The 17757-nt window shown below is 50.5% G+C and overlaps 1 pseudogene; it reads left to right on the top strand.

The window, feature by feature from the left end:
- LOC149768940 (large subunit ribosomal RNA) lies at positions 1-1147 on the top strand (annotated as a pseudogene; the record flags this gene model as incomplete).
- Between the last annotated feature and the right edge of the window lie 16610 nt (positions 1148-17757).

Raw genomic sequence — 17757 nt, 5'->3', positions numbered from 1 at the left:
TAACGAGATTCCCACTGTCCCTATCTACTATCTAGCGAAACCACAGCCAAGGAACGGGCTTGGCACAAACGGCGGGGAAAGAAGACCCTGTTGAGCTTGACTCTAGTCTGACTTTGTGAAGAGACATGAGAGGTGTAGCATAAGTGGGAGCCGTCAAAAGCGACCTTGAAATACCACTACTTTCATCGTTTCTTTACTTATCCAGTGAAGCGAGAGCGGGGCGCGAGCCCCTCGTTTCTGGCATTGCAAGCCCGCAGCCGCCGGCCGTCCTTCGCGGGGCGACCGGTGCGGGCGATCCGCTCTGAAGACAGTGTCAGGCGGGGAGTTTGACTGGGGCGGTACATCTTGTCAAAAGGTAACGCAGGTGTCCTAAGGTGAGCTCAGCGAGGACGGAAACCTCGCGCGGAGCAAAAGGGCAAAAGCTCACTTGATTTTGATTTTCAGTACGAATACAGACCGTGAAAGCGTGGCCTATCGATCCTTTTGACTTTAGGAGTTTTAAGCAAGAGGTGTCAGAAAAGTTACCACAGGGATAACTGGCTTGTGGCAGCCAAGCGTTCATAGCGACGTTGCTTTTTGATCCTTCGATGTCGGCTCTTCCTATCATTGCGAAGCAGAATTCGCCAAGCGTTGGATTGTTCACCCGCTAACAGGGAACGTGAGCTGGGTTTAGACCGTCGTGAGACAGGTTAGTTTTACCCTACCGTTGACCGCCGTCGTTGCACCGGTAATCCTGCTCAGTACGAGAGGAACCGCAGGTTCAGACATTTGGTTCATGTGCTTGGTCGGTAGGCCAATGGTGCGAAGCTACCATCTGAGGGATTATGACTGAACGCCTCTAAGTCAGAATCCCGCCCGAAAATGCAACGATACTTTCTGTGCGCCGCTTGCCTTCGGGAGGCAACGATAGACGCGCGGGTCCCTTCCGTCGGGACCCCGCGGCGGGTCGAGCCGCAGCAACGAGTCTCTCGGCCGGTGCCTCTCCTAGCACGGAGCCCGGCCCGACTAGCACGATATCCATCCCATGCGATGTAGCGGCGTAAAATCATTTGTAGACGACTTAGCTCTCGGTCGGGGTGTCGTACTTAGTAGAGCAGCCACCACACTGCGATCTATTGAGACTTAGCCTCACGACTAGGAGATTTGTCCTCGCAAGAAGGACACTATCTCCGAGGGGAAAAAGCGGCGAAGGTACGGGCATGCAAAAGGCAGAGAGAGCCAAAGAAAAGGTCTAAGAGGGAACCAGGGCTAGGTTTAGACCAAAAATGGCAAAGAGCGAGTTTTCCTTTCCCAGGCGTCTGGCGTGAAGGGAGAGACGTCTGGGTGTGAAAAACTGGTGATAACTTGGGACTTTATCGTTCGGAGGTGCCCTTTTATTTTTTCTTCGGTTGGATACTTGCCCACTGTGTAGAGAGCTGGACATAGACATATCGTCCGTCGAAAAGTTTGGACTTAGTTTTTTTCACGCAGTGCGTTGGACTTAGTTTTCTGACGGTGGATGCCAGAAACTGGTGGGTGAGAACTGGTGAAAAAGTTGGACTTAGTTTTTTGACGGTGGATGCCAGAAACTGGTGGGTGAGAACTGGTGAAAAAGTTGGACTTAGTTTTTTGACGGTGGATGCCAGAAACTGGTGGGTGAGAACTGGTGAAAAAGTTGGACTTAGTTTTTTGACGGTGGATGCCAGAAACTGGTGGGTGAGAACTGGTGAAAAAGTTGGACTTAGTTTTTTGACGGTGGATGCCAGAAACTGGTGGGTGAGAACTGGTGAAAAGTTGGACTTGGTTTTTTTTCACGCAGTGCTTTGGACTTAGTTTTTTGACGATGGATGTCAGAAACTGGTGGGTGAGAACTGGTGAAAAAGTTGGACTTAGTTTTTTGACGGTGGATGTCAGAAACTGGTGGGTGAAAACTGGTGAAAAAGTTGGACTTAGTTTTTTTTCACGCAGTGCGTTGGACTTAGTTTTTTGACGATGGATGTCAGAAACTGGTGGGTGAGAACTGGTGAAAAAGTTGGACTTAGTTTTATTTTATTTTTTTTTTTTAACACTTGGAAGAAAATGACAACCGTGGCCGGTTAAAAATCGTTTCTCTTTGGCCACGATTGTCATTTTCTTCCATTTTTTTTTCCTTCTTCTCTCCGCAAGGCATGCGTGGACAGCTCTGTCTAGGACGCAGCCGCCACCGCAAACCGCACGAGAATATCTTTCTCCGTTTCAGAGACACGAATTTTCTAGCAAGTGTGCCGATAAATTGCTTCCCGAGCGAGTTTTGTGTGTCTATCCCCCCTCCAGTGATTTCTGCCTGTGCCTGAACAGCCATCACGAAGCCATCTTTGAAGCCATCTCGCTCGGCAAGGCATGCGTGGATAGCTCTGTCTAGGACGCAGCCGCCACCGCAAACCGCACGAGAATATCTTTCGCCGTTTTAGAGACGCGAATTTTCTAGCAAGTGTGCCGATAAATTGCATACCGAGCGAGTTTTGTGTGTCTATCCCATTCCCCCCCCCCCCCCCCCCTCCAGTGATTTCTGCCTGTGCCTGGACGGCCATCACGAAGCCATCTTTGAAGCCATCTCGCTCGGCAAGGCATGCGTGGATAGCTCTGTCTAGGACGCAGCCGCCACCGCAAACCGCACGAGACTATCTTTCGCCGTTTTAGAGACGCGAATTTTCTAGCAAGTGTGCCGATAAATTGCTTCCCGAGCGAGTTTTGTGTGTCTATCCCCCCCTCCAGTGATTTCTGCCTGTGCCTGAACGGCCATCACGAAGCCATCCTTGAAGCCATCTCGTTCGGCAAGGCATGCGTGCATAGCTCTGTCTAGGACGCAGCCGCCACCGCAAACCGCACGAGAATATCTTTCGCCGTTTTAGAGACGCGAATTTTCTAGCAAGTGTGCCGATAAATTGCATACCGAGCGAGTTTTGTGTGTCTATCCCATCCCCCCCTCCAGTGATTTCTGCCTGTGCCTGGACGGCCATCACGAAGCCATCTTTGAAGCCATCTCGTTCGGCAAGGCATGCGTGGATAGCTCTGTCTAGGACGCAGCCGCCACCGCAAACCGCACGAGACTATCTTTCGCCGTTTTAGAGACACGAATTTTCTAGCAAGAGTGCCGATAAATTGCATACCGAGCGAGTTTTGTGTGTCTATCCCCCCTCCAGTGATTTCTGCCTGTGCCTGAACGGCCATCACGAAGCCATCCTTGAAGCCATCTCGCTCGGCAAGGCATGCGTGGATAGCTCTGTCTAGGACGCAGCCGCCACCGCAAACGGCACGAGAATATCTTTCGCCGTTTTAGAGATACGAATTTTCTAGCAAGAGTGCCGATAAATTGCTTCCCGAGCGAAGTCGGTTACTTGTTATTTTCCCATTACTTTCGTCTCTCGCTGAAATGGCCACCGCCTCGTCCAGGATGAAGCCATCTTCCTGCGCAAGGCATCGACGGATAGGTCTTTCTCAGACCCATCAGCCGCAGCAAACCGCACGAAAATATCTTCGAGCGTTCGAAAGATATAGGTATTCGAGTGAAGATACCGAACCAACGGAATGCCGTGATGGCAACGACCTTGACCTTCGGCTTTTCATGGTCGCACGGACGAACGGACAGTCCGATTTTCGTGGGGTTTTCACTGCCAGACGCGTCTCTTCAAGGCCAATCTGGCCGTGGGTCGCACGTCCACCTAGCTCTTCCAACTCCCGAGAAAAGGAACTTTACGCCGCGTTTCACCTAAGAACGGTCGGTTTTTCGAAGCGTACGGACGAACGGACAGGGCTATCGACCTTCGGTTTGCTCTAGCACAGTGGCCTCGTCGAGCCCGATCTGCCGACATATGGCAAGTCGCTCTATTCCTAAGCTTTCAATTTTTCGAAACTTCACACTTGCATGGAAGGAATCGGTTTTCTTCCAATGGCGGGCGAACGGACAGTCCGATTTTCGTGGGGTTTTCACTGCCTGACGCGTCTCTTCAAGACCAATCTGGCCCTGGGTCGCACGTCCCACCTAGCTCTTGCCCTTCCGGAGGAAAGGAACTTTAAGCCGCGTTTTACCTAGATACGGTCGGTTTCTCGAAGCGTACGGACGAACGGACAGGGCTATTGACGTGCGGTTTGCTCTAACAGAGTCGTCTCTTCGAGCCCGATCTGCCGACATGTGGCACGTCGCTATATTCCAAAGATTTCAATTTTTCGAAACTTCACACTTGCATGGAAGAAAACGGTTTTCTCCCGATGGCGGACGAACGGACGCAGCCATTAAGATATATTTGGCACAGGCCGACGCGTCTATTCAAGACAGATCTTTTGGCATCTGACATTTGATAATACCTCCCGCCGTCGGCGCTAGGCCTTGTGTACCCCTGACATTCCCTTGGTGCAAAGCCCTTGGAAGCGAAGTAACTAAAACCAACGTTGGACTTAGTTATTAATTGATGTGTGTGTGTGTGTGTGTGTGTGTGTGTGTGTGTGTGTGTGTGTGTGTGTGTGTGTGTGTGTGTGTGTGTGTGTGTGTGTGTGTGTGTCTTTGTGTGTGTGTGTGTGTGAATATATATATATATATATATATATATATATATATATATATATATATATATATATATATATATATATATATATATATATATATCTCGCTCGGCAAGGCATGCGTGGATAGTTCTCTCTAGGACGCAGCCGCCACCGCAAACCGCACGAGAATATCTTTCGCCGTTTTAGAGATACGAATTTTCTAGCAAGTGTGCCGATAAATTGCTTCCCGAGCGAGTTTTGTGTGTCTATCCCCCCCTCCAGTGATTTCTGCCTGTGCCTGAACGGCCATCACGAAGCCATCCTTGAAGCCATCTCGCTCGGCAAGGCATGCGTGGATAGCTCTGTCTAGGACGCAGCCGCCACCGCAAACCGCACGAGAATATCTTTCGCCGTTTTAGAGACACGAATTTTCTAGCAAGTGTGCCGATAAATTGCATACCGAGCGAGTTTTGTGTGTCTATCCCCCCCTCCAGTGATTTCTGCCTGTGCCTGAACGGCCATCACGAAGCCATCTTTGAAGCCATCTCGCTCGGCAAGGCATGCGTGGATAGCTCTGTCTAGGACGCAGCCGCCACCGCAAACCGCACGAGAATATCTTTCGCCGTTTTAGAGACACGAATTTTCTAGCAAGTGTGCCGATAAATTGCATACCGAGCGAGTTTTGTGTGTCTATCCCCCCCTCCAGTGATTTCTGCCTGTGCCTGAACGGCCATCACGAAGCCATCTTTGAAGCCATCTCGCTCGGCAAGGCATGCGTGGATAGCTCTCTCTAGGACGCAGCCGCCACCGCAAACCGCACGAGAATATCTTTCGCCGTTTTAGAGACACGAATTTTCTAGCAAGAGTGCCGATAAATTGCTTCCCGAGCGAAGTCGGTTACTTGTTATTTTCCCATTACTTTCGTCTCTCGCTGAAATGGCCACCGCCTCGTCCAGGATGAAGCCATCTTCCTGCGCAAGGCATCGACGGATAGGTCTTTCTCAGACCCATCAGCCGCAGCAAACCGCACGAAAATATCTTCGAGCGTTCGAAAGATATAGGTATTCGAGTGAAGATACCGAACCAACGGAATGCCGTGATGGCAACGACCTTGACCTTCGGCTTTTCATGGTCGCACGGACGAACGGACAGTCCGATTTTCGTGGGGTTTTCACTGCCAGACGCGTCTCTTCAAGGCCAATCTGGCCGTGGGTCGCACGTCCACCTAGCTCTTCCAACTCCCGAGAAAAGGAACTTTACGCCGCGTTTCACCTAAAAACGGTCGGTTTTTCGAAGCGTACGGACGAACGGACAGGGCTATCGACCTTCGGTTTGCTCTAGCACAGTGGCCTCGTCGAACCCGATCTGCCGACATATGGCAAGTCGCTCTATTCCTAAGCTTTCAATTTTTCGAAACTTCACACTTGCATGGAAGGAATCGGTTTTCTTCCAATGGCGGGCGAACGGACAGTCCGATTTTCGTGGGGTTTTCACTGCCTGACGCGTCTCTTCAAGACCAATCTGGCCCTGGGTCGCACGTCCACCTAGCTCTTGCCCTTCCGGAGGAAAGGAACTTTAAGCCGCGTTTTACCTAGATACGGTCGGTTTCTCGAAGCGTACGGACGAACGGACAGGGCTATTGACGTGCGGTTTGCTCTAACAGAGTCGTCTCTTCGAGCCCGATCTGCCGACATGTGGCACGTCGCTATATTCCAAAGATTTCAATTTTTCGAAACTTCACACTTGCATGGAAGAAAACGGTTTTCTCCCGATGGCGGACGAACGGACGCAGCCATTAAGATATATTTGGCACAGGCCGACGCGTCTATTCAAGACAGATCTTTTGGCATCTGACATTTGATAATACCTCCCGCCGTCGGCGCTAGGCCTTGTGTACCCCTGACATTCCCTTGGTGCAAAGCCCTTGGAAGCGAAGTAACTAAAACCAACGTTGGACTTAGTTATTAATTGATGTGTGTTGTGTGTGTGTGTGTGTGTGTGTGTGTGTGTGTGTGTGTGTGTGTGTGTGTGTGTGTGTGTGTGTGTGTGTGTCTTTGTGTGTGTGTGTGTGTGAATATATATATATATATATATATATATATATATATATATATATATATATATATATATATATCTCGCTCGGCAAGGCATGCGTGGATAGTTCTCTCTAGGACGCAGCCGCCACCGCAAACCGCACGAGAATATCTTTCGCCGTTTTAGAGATACGAATTTTCTAGCAAGTGTGCCGATAAATTGCTTCCCGAGCGAGTTTTGTGTGTCTATCCCCCCCTCCAGTGATTTCTGCCTGTGCCTGAACGGCCATCACGAAGCCATCCTTGAAGCCATCTCGCTCGGCAAGGCATGCGTGGATAGCTCTGTCTAGGACGCAGCCGCCACCGCAAACCGCACGAGAATATCTTTCGCCGTTTTAGAGACACGAATTTTCTAGCAAGTGTGCCGATAAATTGCATACCGAGCGAGTTTTGTGTGTCTATCCCCCCCTCCAGTGATTTCTGCCTGTGCCTGAACGGCCATCACGAAGCCATCTTTGAAGCCATCTCGCTCGGCAAGGCATGCGTGGATAGCTCTGTCTAGGACGCAGCCGCCACCGCAAACCGCACGAGAATATCTTTCGCCGTTTTAGAGACACGAATTTTCTAGCAAGTGTGCCGATAAATTGCATACCGAGCGAGTTTTGTGTGTCTATCCCCCCCTCCAGTGATTTCTGCCTGTGCCTGAACGGCCATCACGAAGCCATCTTTGAAGCCATCTCGCTCGGCAAGGCATGCGTGGATAGCTCTCTCTAGGACGCAGCCGCCACCGCAAACCGCACGAGAATATCTTTCGCCGTTTTAGAGACACGAATTTTCTAGCAAGAGTGCCGATAAATTGCTTCCCGAGCGAAGTCGGTTACTTGTTATTTTCCCATTACTTTCGTCTCTCGCTGAAATGGCCACCGCCTCGTCCAGGATGAAGCCATCTTCCAGCGCAAGGCATCGACGGATAGGTCTTTCTCAGACCCATCAGCCGCAGCAAACCGCACGAAAATATCTTCGAGCGTTCGAAAGATATAGGTATTCGAGTGAAGATACCGAACCAACGGAATGCCGTGATGGCAACGACCTTGACCTTCGGCTTTTCATGGTCGCACGGACGAACGGACTGTCCGATTTTCGTGGGGTTTTCACTGCCAGACGCGTCTCTTCAAGGCCAATCTGGCCGTGGGTGGCACGTCCACCTAGCTCTTGCCCCTCCCGAGAAAAGGAACTTTACGCCGCGTTTCACCTAAAAACGGTCGGTTTTTCGAAGCGAACGGACGAACGGACAGGGCTATCGACGTTCGGTTTGCTCTAGCACAGTGGCCTCGTCGAGCCCGATCTGCCGACATATGGCACGTCGCTCTATTCCTAAGCTTTCAATTTTTCGAAACTTCACACTTGCATGGAAGGAATCGGTTTTCTTCCAATGGCGGGCGAACGGACAGTCCGATTTTCGTGGGGTTTTCACTGCCTGACGCGTCTCTTCAAGACCAATCTGGCCCTGGGTCGCACGTCTACCTAGCTCTTGCCCTTCCGGAGGAAAGGAACTTTAAGCCGCGTTTTACCTAGAAACGGTCGGTTTCTCGAAGCGTACGGACGAACGGACAGGGCTATTGACGTGCGGTTTGCTCTAACAGAGTCGTCTCTTCGAGCCCGATCTGCCGACATATGGCACGTCGCTCTATTCCTAAGCTTTCAATTTTTCGAAACTTTACACTTGCATGGAAGAAATGGGTTTTGTTGGACTTGGTTATTTATTGATTTGCATACATACATACATACATACATACATACATACATACATACATACATACATACATACAGAGAGACATAATAGCTCTGTCTAGGACGCAGCAGCCAACGCAAACCGCATGAGAATATCTTTTACCGTTCTACAGATACGATTTTTTCTTTTCTTTTCTTTTCTTTTCTTTTTTTTTTTTTTCCTTTGTTTTTTTTTTTTTTTAAATTTATTTGTTCCCGTCACAGCCAAGGGAACGGGCTTGACACAAACCGTGCGGAAAGAAGACACTGTCGAGCGTGTCTCAGAAAAGTTTAGGTAGGTTTTTGGCCACTTTTCGGAACATTGTTGTGCAAATTTTTGCCCCAAACCCAATAACGTAGGTTTTTGGCCACATTTTGCTACTTTTCTTGGCAATTTTGGGGGGGGGCTCAAAGCCAGATAACATGTAGGTTTTGGACAAATATTTCCCATCATGGAAAATGCCAACTTCATGCAGACAGAACATAATTAAACGCTTCTGTAAAGTGTTTATCAATGCCACATGATCGAATTGCACACAATTTTGAAATTTGTCAAAGAGCGCAATTGGACGAAATCACTTATATTGTTTGTATGAAGTGATTTTAATGTCGAACCAAGGAATTGGACAAACATGCCTACACAATATTGTCTGTACGACAAGGTAACGCTGGAGTCCTAAGGTGAATGAAGCCAAGTGCTTCCAATGCCAGGTAGATTTTGGGCCAATCTTTGCCCAAGTGGGACAATATTTTCCCATCATGAAAAATGCAGTGGAATGGATTACAATTGCCAAATTTATGCATAGAAACGACAATCGAACGCTTCCATAAAGTGTTTTAAATAGTATCGTACAAAATCACCTTGTATTGCGGGTTTTATTATTATTATTATTATTATTATTATTATTATTATTATTATTATTATGTTCTTTCTTCCCGCCTTCCTTCTTCTTCTTCTTTGTTATTTTTATTTTCTAATTTTTTCTTCTTCTTCTTCTTCTTCTTCTTCTTCTTCTTCTTCTTCTTGGTATTCATATCTCTCTTTGTGCGCCAGCGTAAATCACGTACTAACTCCAAGTACGGATCCGTCTTCTCCGCAACAGTCAAACCATTCATTTTCCTCGTCCTGCACACGAACGGACACGGTGATTCAAATGCCCTTTTCGCAGGCAGATGCGACTCGTCCGGGCCGATGTGCCGGTGCTTCCCACTTCAAGATAGCTCTTGCCGTTCCAGAGAAAACTGCACCCAAGCCATTTTTTTCCCACGCTCCCGACCTTGACCTTGAACTACGCATTTTCTCAGCCGTACGGACGAACGGACCAGCAGATTTTCACGGGGTTTGCACGCACAGATGCGTCTTCTCCAGGCCCATCGTCCGACGTATGGCTCGTCAACATCCTGCCAAGTGGCGATGCTGAAAACTCGCTTCAACCCCATGTCGCGCTCCAGCGACATGCACGTGGACGGGTCGCACGGACGAACGGACAAGCCGATTTTCATGCGGTTTGCACCACCAGATGCGGCTCTTCCAGGCCCATCTTACGACGTAGGGCATGGCAACATACCTTTAAGTGGCGATGCTCAAAACTCGCTTCGACCCAATGTCGCCCGCTTCCGACATTGACATCAACGGGCCCGTTTTCTTCCCCGGACGGACGAACGGACGATGGGAATTCCATGTCTTTCACACCGTCCGACGTGTCTTGCCGAGACCGACCTGTCGGTAGGTCGCATGTCAAAATCGGTCCATTACTTTTCGAGCAAACTCGATTTAAGCCAACTTCGCACTCGTATGGTTCGGCGCGGCTGAAAACGTTTTCCAGAGCGCACGGACGAACGGACACGCCTACTCGACCGTGCCTGGCACCGGCAGACGCGTCTCGTCGGGCCCGAGCGGTCGAACCACGACACGGGACAATACCTCTACCCGTCGGCGAGAAAACTTTTTTTAATGGACATTTTCACTTTAACATTGGAGGGGGGTTCCAAAAATCGGTTTTCTCACCATTACGGACGAACGTACAGGTCCAATGGACTTATTTTTTTTTCCAAGACGCCTCTCGTCACGCCAGATCGAATGACGTCTTGCAATTGCCCATTGGTCCACCCGTTTGGCCAGGAAAAAAAATAATCCGATTCTCGCAGCGAGCTGACCATTGCGAATTCCATTGCATTCGTTTTCTTTGACTTACGGACGATCGGACCAGCCGAGATCCATGGGGTTTTCACTGCCAGCTGCGTCTCGTCGAGGCCCATCTGCCGATGGGTCGCACCTTAAGATCGCTCATAGGCTTTCGGAGAAAACCAACTTTAAGCTACCGACTTGGCACCGAAGCGTTTGCTATGCGAAGGCGTACGCACGAACGGACACAGCGACATGCACGGGGATAACACAGGCAGGTGCGACTCATCCAGACCTAGGCGCCGGTGGGTCAAACTTTAACATATCTTTCCACGCTTGGGAGAAAAACACTATTTTCCCACGCTCCCTACCTTGACCTTGACTATTGTGGCATGGGTGAAAAATAGCCCCTAACTCGGCCAAACCTCCACCGATTTTCAACATCTACCACTCTATGTCTTCGTCTCGACCAGGCGCGTCTGCCGAGGTGTAAAACGTGCCAATGTGACGTTCCCTTCCACCACTTCATTCTAGGAACCTAACGGTTTTTCCGCCATTTTGACACCACCTCGCCCGGTGGCGTCCGGGTGGCACCCGTTCCCCGACGTGGCCCCGTGGCCCCGACACGCTGCAGCAAACCGCTTGAAAATATTCCCAGCCGTTCTGGAGATATGGGGGAAACTGTAGCTTTTCGGACTTGGTCGTTTTGTGGCCCCTGCCGGGTGACAAAATAGCCCCTAACTCGGCCAAACCTCCACCGATTTTCAACATCTACCACTCTATGTCTTCGTCTCGACCAGGCGCGTCTGCCGAGGTGTGAAACGTGCCAATGTGACGTTCCCTTCCACCACTTCATTCTAGGAACCTAACGGTTTTTCCGCCATTTTGACACCACCTCGCCCGGTGGCGTCCGGGTGGCACCCGTTCCCCGACGTGGCCCCGTGGCCCCGACACGCTGCAGCAAACCGCTTGAAAATATTCCCAGCCGTTCTGGAGATATGGGGGAAACTGTAGCTTTACGGACTTTGTCGTTTTGTGGCCCCTGCCGGGTGACAAAATAGCCCCTAACTCGGCCAAACCTGCACCGATTTTCATCATCCAGCACTCTCTGTCTTCGTCTCGACCAGGCGCGTCTGCCGAGGTGTGAAACGTGCCAATGTGACGTTCCCTTCCACCACTTCATTCTAGGAACCTAACGGTTTTTCCGCCATTTTGACACCACCTCGCCCGGTGGCGTCCGGGTGGCACCCGTTCCCCGACGTGGCCCCGTGGCCCCGACACGCTGCAGCAAACCGCTTGAAAATATTCCCAGCCGTTCGGGAGATATGGGGGAAACTGTAGCTTTTCGGACTTTGTCGTTTTGTGGCCCCTGCCGGGTGACAAAATAGCCCCTAACTCGGCCAAACCTCCACCGATTTTCATCATCCAGCACTCTCTGTCTTCGTCTCGACCAGGCGCGTCTGCCGAGGTGTGAAACGTGCCAATGTGACGTTCCCTTCCACCACTTCATTCTAGGAACCTAACGGTTTTTCCGCCATTTTGACACCACCTCGCCCGGTGGCGTCCGGGTGGCACCCGTTCCCCGACGTGGCCCCGTGGCCCCGACACGCTGCAGCAAACCGCTTGAAAATATTCCCAGCCGTTCGGGAGATATGGGGGAAACTGTAGCTTTTCATCGGTTTTTTAATTGTGAGGACGACCTAGCACAAGTTCGAATCCCGCCGTCGACATGGCAGTCTAGAACCTTCATTGTCCAATATTCCAATGCAAACCCCATGGAAAAATGTCAAGCGGTTCCCGAAATATTCAACGTTTAGTGAAACGGCATAAAGACTTTTTGTAAAGTCATATGTTTTGACGCACCCACCGCCCCGACGATTGAGGAGGAGGTGTGCCAGGCAACTTGATATTTTCTGATACAGGCTATCGAGGCCGACTTGCCGACATAAACCCCGTCGAAATATTCCCATTTGTTACGGAGATATTGCCAAAAAAGTCATTTGTTCATCGGTTTTTTCACTGTGAAAACGACCTAGCACGAGTTCGAATCCCGCCGCCGACATAGCAATCTAGACCCTTCATTGGCCAATATTCTAATGCAAACCCCATGGAAAAATATCAAGGGGTTCCCGAGATATTCAACATTTAGTGAAACGGCATAAAGTCGATTTTTTTTGAAAAGTCATATGTTTTGACGCACCCACCGCCCCGACGATTGGGGAGGAGGTGTGCCAGGCAACTTGTTATTTTCTGATACAGGCTATCGAGACCGACTTGCCGGCATAAACCTCGTCGAAATATTCCCATTTGTTACGGAGATATTGCCAAAAAAGTCATTTGTTCATCGGTTTTTTCACTGTGAAAACGACCTAGCACGAGTTCGAATCCCGCCGCCGACATAGCAATCTAGACCTTTCATTGGCCAATATTCCAATGCAAACCCCATGGAAAAATATCAAGGGGTTCCCGAGATATTCAACATTTAGTGAAACGGCATAAAGTCGATTTTTTGAAAAGTCATATGTTTTGACGCACCCACCGCCCCGACCAACAGGGAAGAGTTCGAATCTCGCAGTTGACATTGCTTTATAGCTCTCGTAATGGCCGATCTGCCAAAGCAAACCCCATCAAAAAATTCCTATCCGTTACCGAGATAATGAATAAAATAAAACCGAGAAGTGAGACTGTGGCGCTAGTCCTTGTGTACCCCTGGCTTTCCCTTGGTGCAAAGCCGTTGGTAGCAAAGGCACGATTTCAAAATTGAAACTTTCCTGACCAACTACCCCCATATAGAATTTGGCACTATATATAGGGAAGAAGTGATTTTGGGGTCCTATACATTGCATTAGAGACGTAGTACGATAGCTGGTTTCTTCCCTGTTGCGACCGATCGCCTGGTCGCATCGGGACGATCGACCCCTCGTTGGATAGGTCGTCCCAGCCAGCATGCAATGCCGATCTAGCCAGGAGTGCTAGGAGTAGAGCGAAAGGTAGAGAGAGAGAGAGGCAGGGGCACCCTCTCTCGCTCTAGTAGCGATATGGCTTGGGTAGTGTCTGTAAGGTTAGGAAGTTGAAACTTTCCTAACTAACTACCCACATATAGTATTTGGCACTATTATATAGGAAAAAATGCGTTTCCTATGGTCTCGATTGAATGTGAATCGAGACGAGAGAGAGAGAGAGGCCGATAAGGCAGGCAGGCAGGTAGACACACACTCTCTCTCTCTGGTAGCTAGCTAGGTGCGATCGAAGGCTAGCCTACCAAGGACAGGACAAGCGTGAAGGGAGAGAGGCAGGCACGCTCTCTCTCTCTGGTAGCTAGCAAGGTGCGATCGAAGGCTAGCTTACCAAGGACAGGACAAGCGAGAAGGGAGAGAGAGAGAGGCAGGCACACTCTCTCTCTCTGGTAGCTAGCTAGGTCCGATCGAAGGCTAGCTTACTAAGGACAGGACAAGCGAGAAGGGAGAGAGGCAGGCACACTCTCTCTCTCTGGTAGCTAGCAAGGTGCGAGAGAGAGAGTGAGGAAAGGCTTGGGGAATCGAGGGTTTGGCCGTGGTAGAAAGCCCTTGGTAAAAACGGAACGAATTCAAAAAGGTGCACCTTTTGGGCAACTTTTTGACCAACTACCCACACATAGTATTTGGTACTATTATATAGGAAAAAATGCGTTTCCTATGGTCTCGATTGAAAGTGAATCGAGACGAGAGAGAGAGGCCGATAAGGCAGGCAGGCAGGCAGACACACACTCTCTCTCTCTCTGGTAGCTAGCTAGGTGCGAGCGAAGGCTAGCCTACCAAGGACAGGACAAGCGAGAAGGGAGAGAGAGAGGCAGGCACACTCTCTCTCTCTCTCTCTGGTAGCTAGCTAGGTCCGATCGAAGGCTAGCTTACCAAGGACAGGACAAGCGAGAAGGGAGAGAGGCAGGCACACTCTCTCTCTGGTAGCTAGCAAGGTGCGATCGAAGGCTAGCGTACGAAGGACAGGACAAGCGAGAAGGGAGAGAGGCAGGCACACTCTCTCTCTGGTAGCTAGCTAGGTCCGATCGAAGGCTAGCTTACCTAGGACAGGACAAGCGAGAAGGGAGAGAGAGAGAGAGAGAGGCAGGCACACTCTCTCTCTCTCTCTGGTAGCTAGCTAGGTCCGATCGAAGGCTAGCTTACCAAGGACAGGACAAGCGAGAAGGGAGAGAGGCAGGCACACTCTCTCTCTCTCTGGTAGCTAGCAAGGTGCGAGAGAGAGAGAGTGAGGAAAGGCTTGGGGAATCGAGGGTTTGGCCGTGGTAGAAAGCCCTTGGTAAAAACGGAACGAATTCAAAAAGGTGCACCTTTTTGGCAACTTTTTGACCAACTACCCACACATAGTATTTGGCACTATTATATAGGAAAAAATGCGTTTCCTATGGTCTCGATTGAAAGTGAATCGAGACGAGAGAGAGAGAGAGGCCGATAAGGCAGGCAGACACACACACTCTCTCTCTCTCTCTCTGGTAGCTAGCTAGGTGCGAGCGAAGGCTAGCCTACCAAGGACAGGACAAGCGAGAAGGGAGAGAGAGAGGCAGGCACACTCTCTCTCTCTCTCTGGTAGCTAGCACGGTGCGATCGAAGGCTAGCTTACCAAGGACAGGACAAGCGAGAAGGGAGAGAGAGAGAGAGGCAGGCACACTCTCTCTCTCTCTCTCTGGTAGCTAGCTAGGTCCGATCGAAGGCTAGCTTACCAAGGACAGGACAAGCGAGAAGGGAGAGAGGCAGGCACGCTCTCTCTCTCTCTGGTAGCTAGCACGGTGCGATCGAAGGCTAGCTTACCTAGGACAGGACAAGCGAGAAGGGAGAGAGAGAGAGAGAGGCAGGCACACTCTCTCTCTCTCTCTGGTAGCTAGCTAGGTCCGATCGAAGGCTAGCTTACCAAGGACAGGACAAGCGAGAAGGGAGAGAGGCAGGCACACTCTCTCTCTCTCTGGTAGCTAGCAAGGTGCGAGAGAGAGAGAGAGAGTGAGGAAAGGCTTGGGGAATCGAGGGTTTGGCCGTGGTAGAAAGCCCTTGGTAAAAACGGAACGAATTCAAAAAGGTGCACCTTTTTGGCAACTTTTTGACCAACTACCCACACATAGTATTTGGTACTATTATATAGGAAAAAATGCGTTTCCTATGGTCTCGATTGAAAGTGAATCGAGACGAGAGAGAGAGGCCGATAAGGCAGGCAGGCAGACACACACACTCTCTCTCTCTCTGGTAGCTAGCTAGGTGCGAGCGAAGGCTAGCCTACCAAGGACAGGACAAGCGTGAAGGGAGAGAGAGAGGCAGGCACGCTCTCTCTCTCTCTGGTAGCTAGCACGGTGCGATCGAAGGCTAGCTTACCTAGGACAGGACAAGCGAGAAGGGAGAGAGAGAGAGAGGCAGGCACACTCTCTCTCTCTCTCTCTGGTAGCTAGCTAGGTCCGATCGAAGGCTAGCTTACCAAGGACAGGACAAGCGAGAAGGGAGAGAGGCAGGCACGCTCTCTCTCTCTCTGGTAGCTAGCACGGTGCGATCGAAGGCTAGCTTACCTAGGACAGGACAAGCGAGAAGGGAGAGAGAGAGAGAGAGGCAGGCACACTCTCTCTCTCTCTGGTAGCTAGCTAGGTCCGATCGAAGGCTAGCTTACCAAGGACAGGACAAGCGAGAAGGGAGAGAGGCAGGCACACTCTCTCTCTCTCTGGTAGCTAGCAAGGTGCGAGAGAGAGAGAGTGAGGAAAGGCTTGGGGAATCGAGGGTTTGGCCGTGGTAGAAAGCCCTTGGTAAAAACGGAACGAATTCAAAAAGGTGCACCTTTTTGGCAACTTTTTGACCAACTACCCACACATAGTATTTGGTACTATTATATAGGAAAAAATGCGTTTCCTATGGTCTCGATTGAAAGTGAATCGAGACGAGAGAGAGAGGCCGATAAGGCAGGCAGGCAGGCAGGCAGGCAGACACACACACTCTCTCTCTCTGGTAGCTAGCTAGGTGCGAGCGAAGGCTAGCCTACCAAGGACAGGACAAGCGTGAAGGGAGAGAGAGAGGCAGGCACGCTCTCTCTCTCCCTCTGGTAGCTAGCACGGTGCGATCGAAGGCTAGCTTACCTAGGACAGGACAAGCGAGAAGGGAGAGAGAGAGAGAGGCAGGCACACTCTCTCTCTCTCTCTCTGGTAGCTAGCTAGGTCCGATCGAAGGCTAGCTTACCAAGGACAGGACAAGCGAGAAGGGAGAGAGGCAGGCACACTCTCTCTCTCTCTGGTAGCTAGCAAGGTGCGAGAGAGAGAGAGAGAGTGAGGAAAGGCTTGGGGAATCGAGGGTTTGGCCGTGGTAGAAAGCCCTTGGTAAAAACGGAACGAATTCAAAAAGGTGCACCTTTTTGGCAACTTTTTGACCAACTACCCACACATAGTATTTGGTACTATTATATAGGAAAAAATGCGTTTCCTATGGTCTCGATTGAAAGTGAATCGAGACGAGAGAGAGAGGCCGATAAGGCAGGCAGGCAGGCAGGCAGGCAGACACACACACTCTCTCTCTCTGGTAGCTAGCTAGGTGCGAGCGAAGGCTAGCCTACCAAGGACAGGACAAGCGTGAAGGGAGAGAGAGAGGCAGGCACGCTCTCTCTCTCCCTCTGGTAGCTAGCACGGTGCGATCGAAGGCTAGCTTACCTAGGACAGGACAAGCGAGAAGGGAGAGAGAGAGAGAGGCAGGCACACTCTCTCTCTCTCTCTCTGGTAGCTAGCTAGGTCCGATCGAAGGCTAGCTTACCAAGGACAGGACAAGCGAGAAGGGAGAGAGGCAGGCACACTCTCTCTCTCTCTGGTAGCTAGCAAGGTGCGAGAGAGAGAGAGAGAGAGTGAGGAAAGGCTTGGGGAATCGAGGGTTTGGCCGTGGTAGAAAGCCCTTGGTAAAAACGGAACGAATTCAAAAAGGTGCACCTTTTTGGCAACTTTTTGACCAACTACCCACACATAGTATTTGGTACTATTATATAGGAAAAAATGCGTTTCCTATGGTCTCGATTGAAAGTGAATCGAGACGAGAGAGAGAGGCCGATAAGGCAGGCAGGCAGGCAGGCAGGCAGACACACACACTCTCTCTCTCTGGTAGCTAGCTAGGTGCGAGCGAAGGCTAGCCTACCAAGGACAGGACAAGCGTGAAGGGAGAGAGAGAGGAAGGCACACTCTCTCTGGTAGCTAGCTAGGTCCGATCGAAGGCTAGCTTGCCAAGGACAGGACAAGCGAGAAGGGAGAGAGAGAGAGAGGCAGGCACACTCTCTCTCTGGTAGCTAGCAAGGTGCGATCGAAGGCTAGCTTACCAAGGACAGGACAAG

Source organism: Sinohyriopsis cumingii, unplaced genomic scaffold (assembly GCF_028554795.1).
Source record: "Sinohyriopsis cumingii isolate HCF-2022 unplaced genomic scaffold, ASM2855479v2 utg005295l, whole genome shotgun sequence".
Classification (NCBI taxonomy): Eukaryota; Metazoa; Mollusca; class Bivalvia; order Unionida; family Unionidae; genus Sinohyriopsis; species Sinohyriopsis cumingii.
Note: the sequence above shows the minus strand (reverse complement) of the source record. Positions and strands in the feature narration are given on the sequence as shown.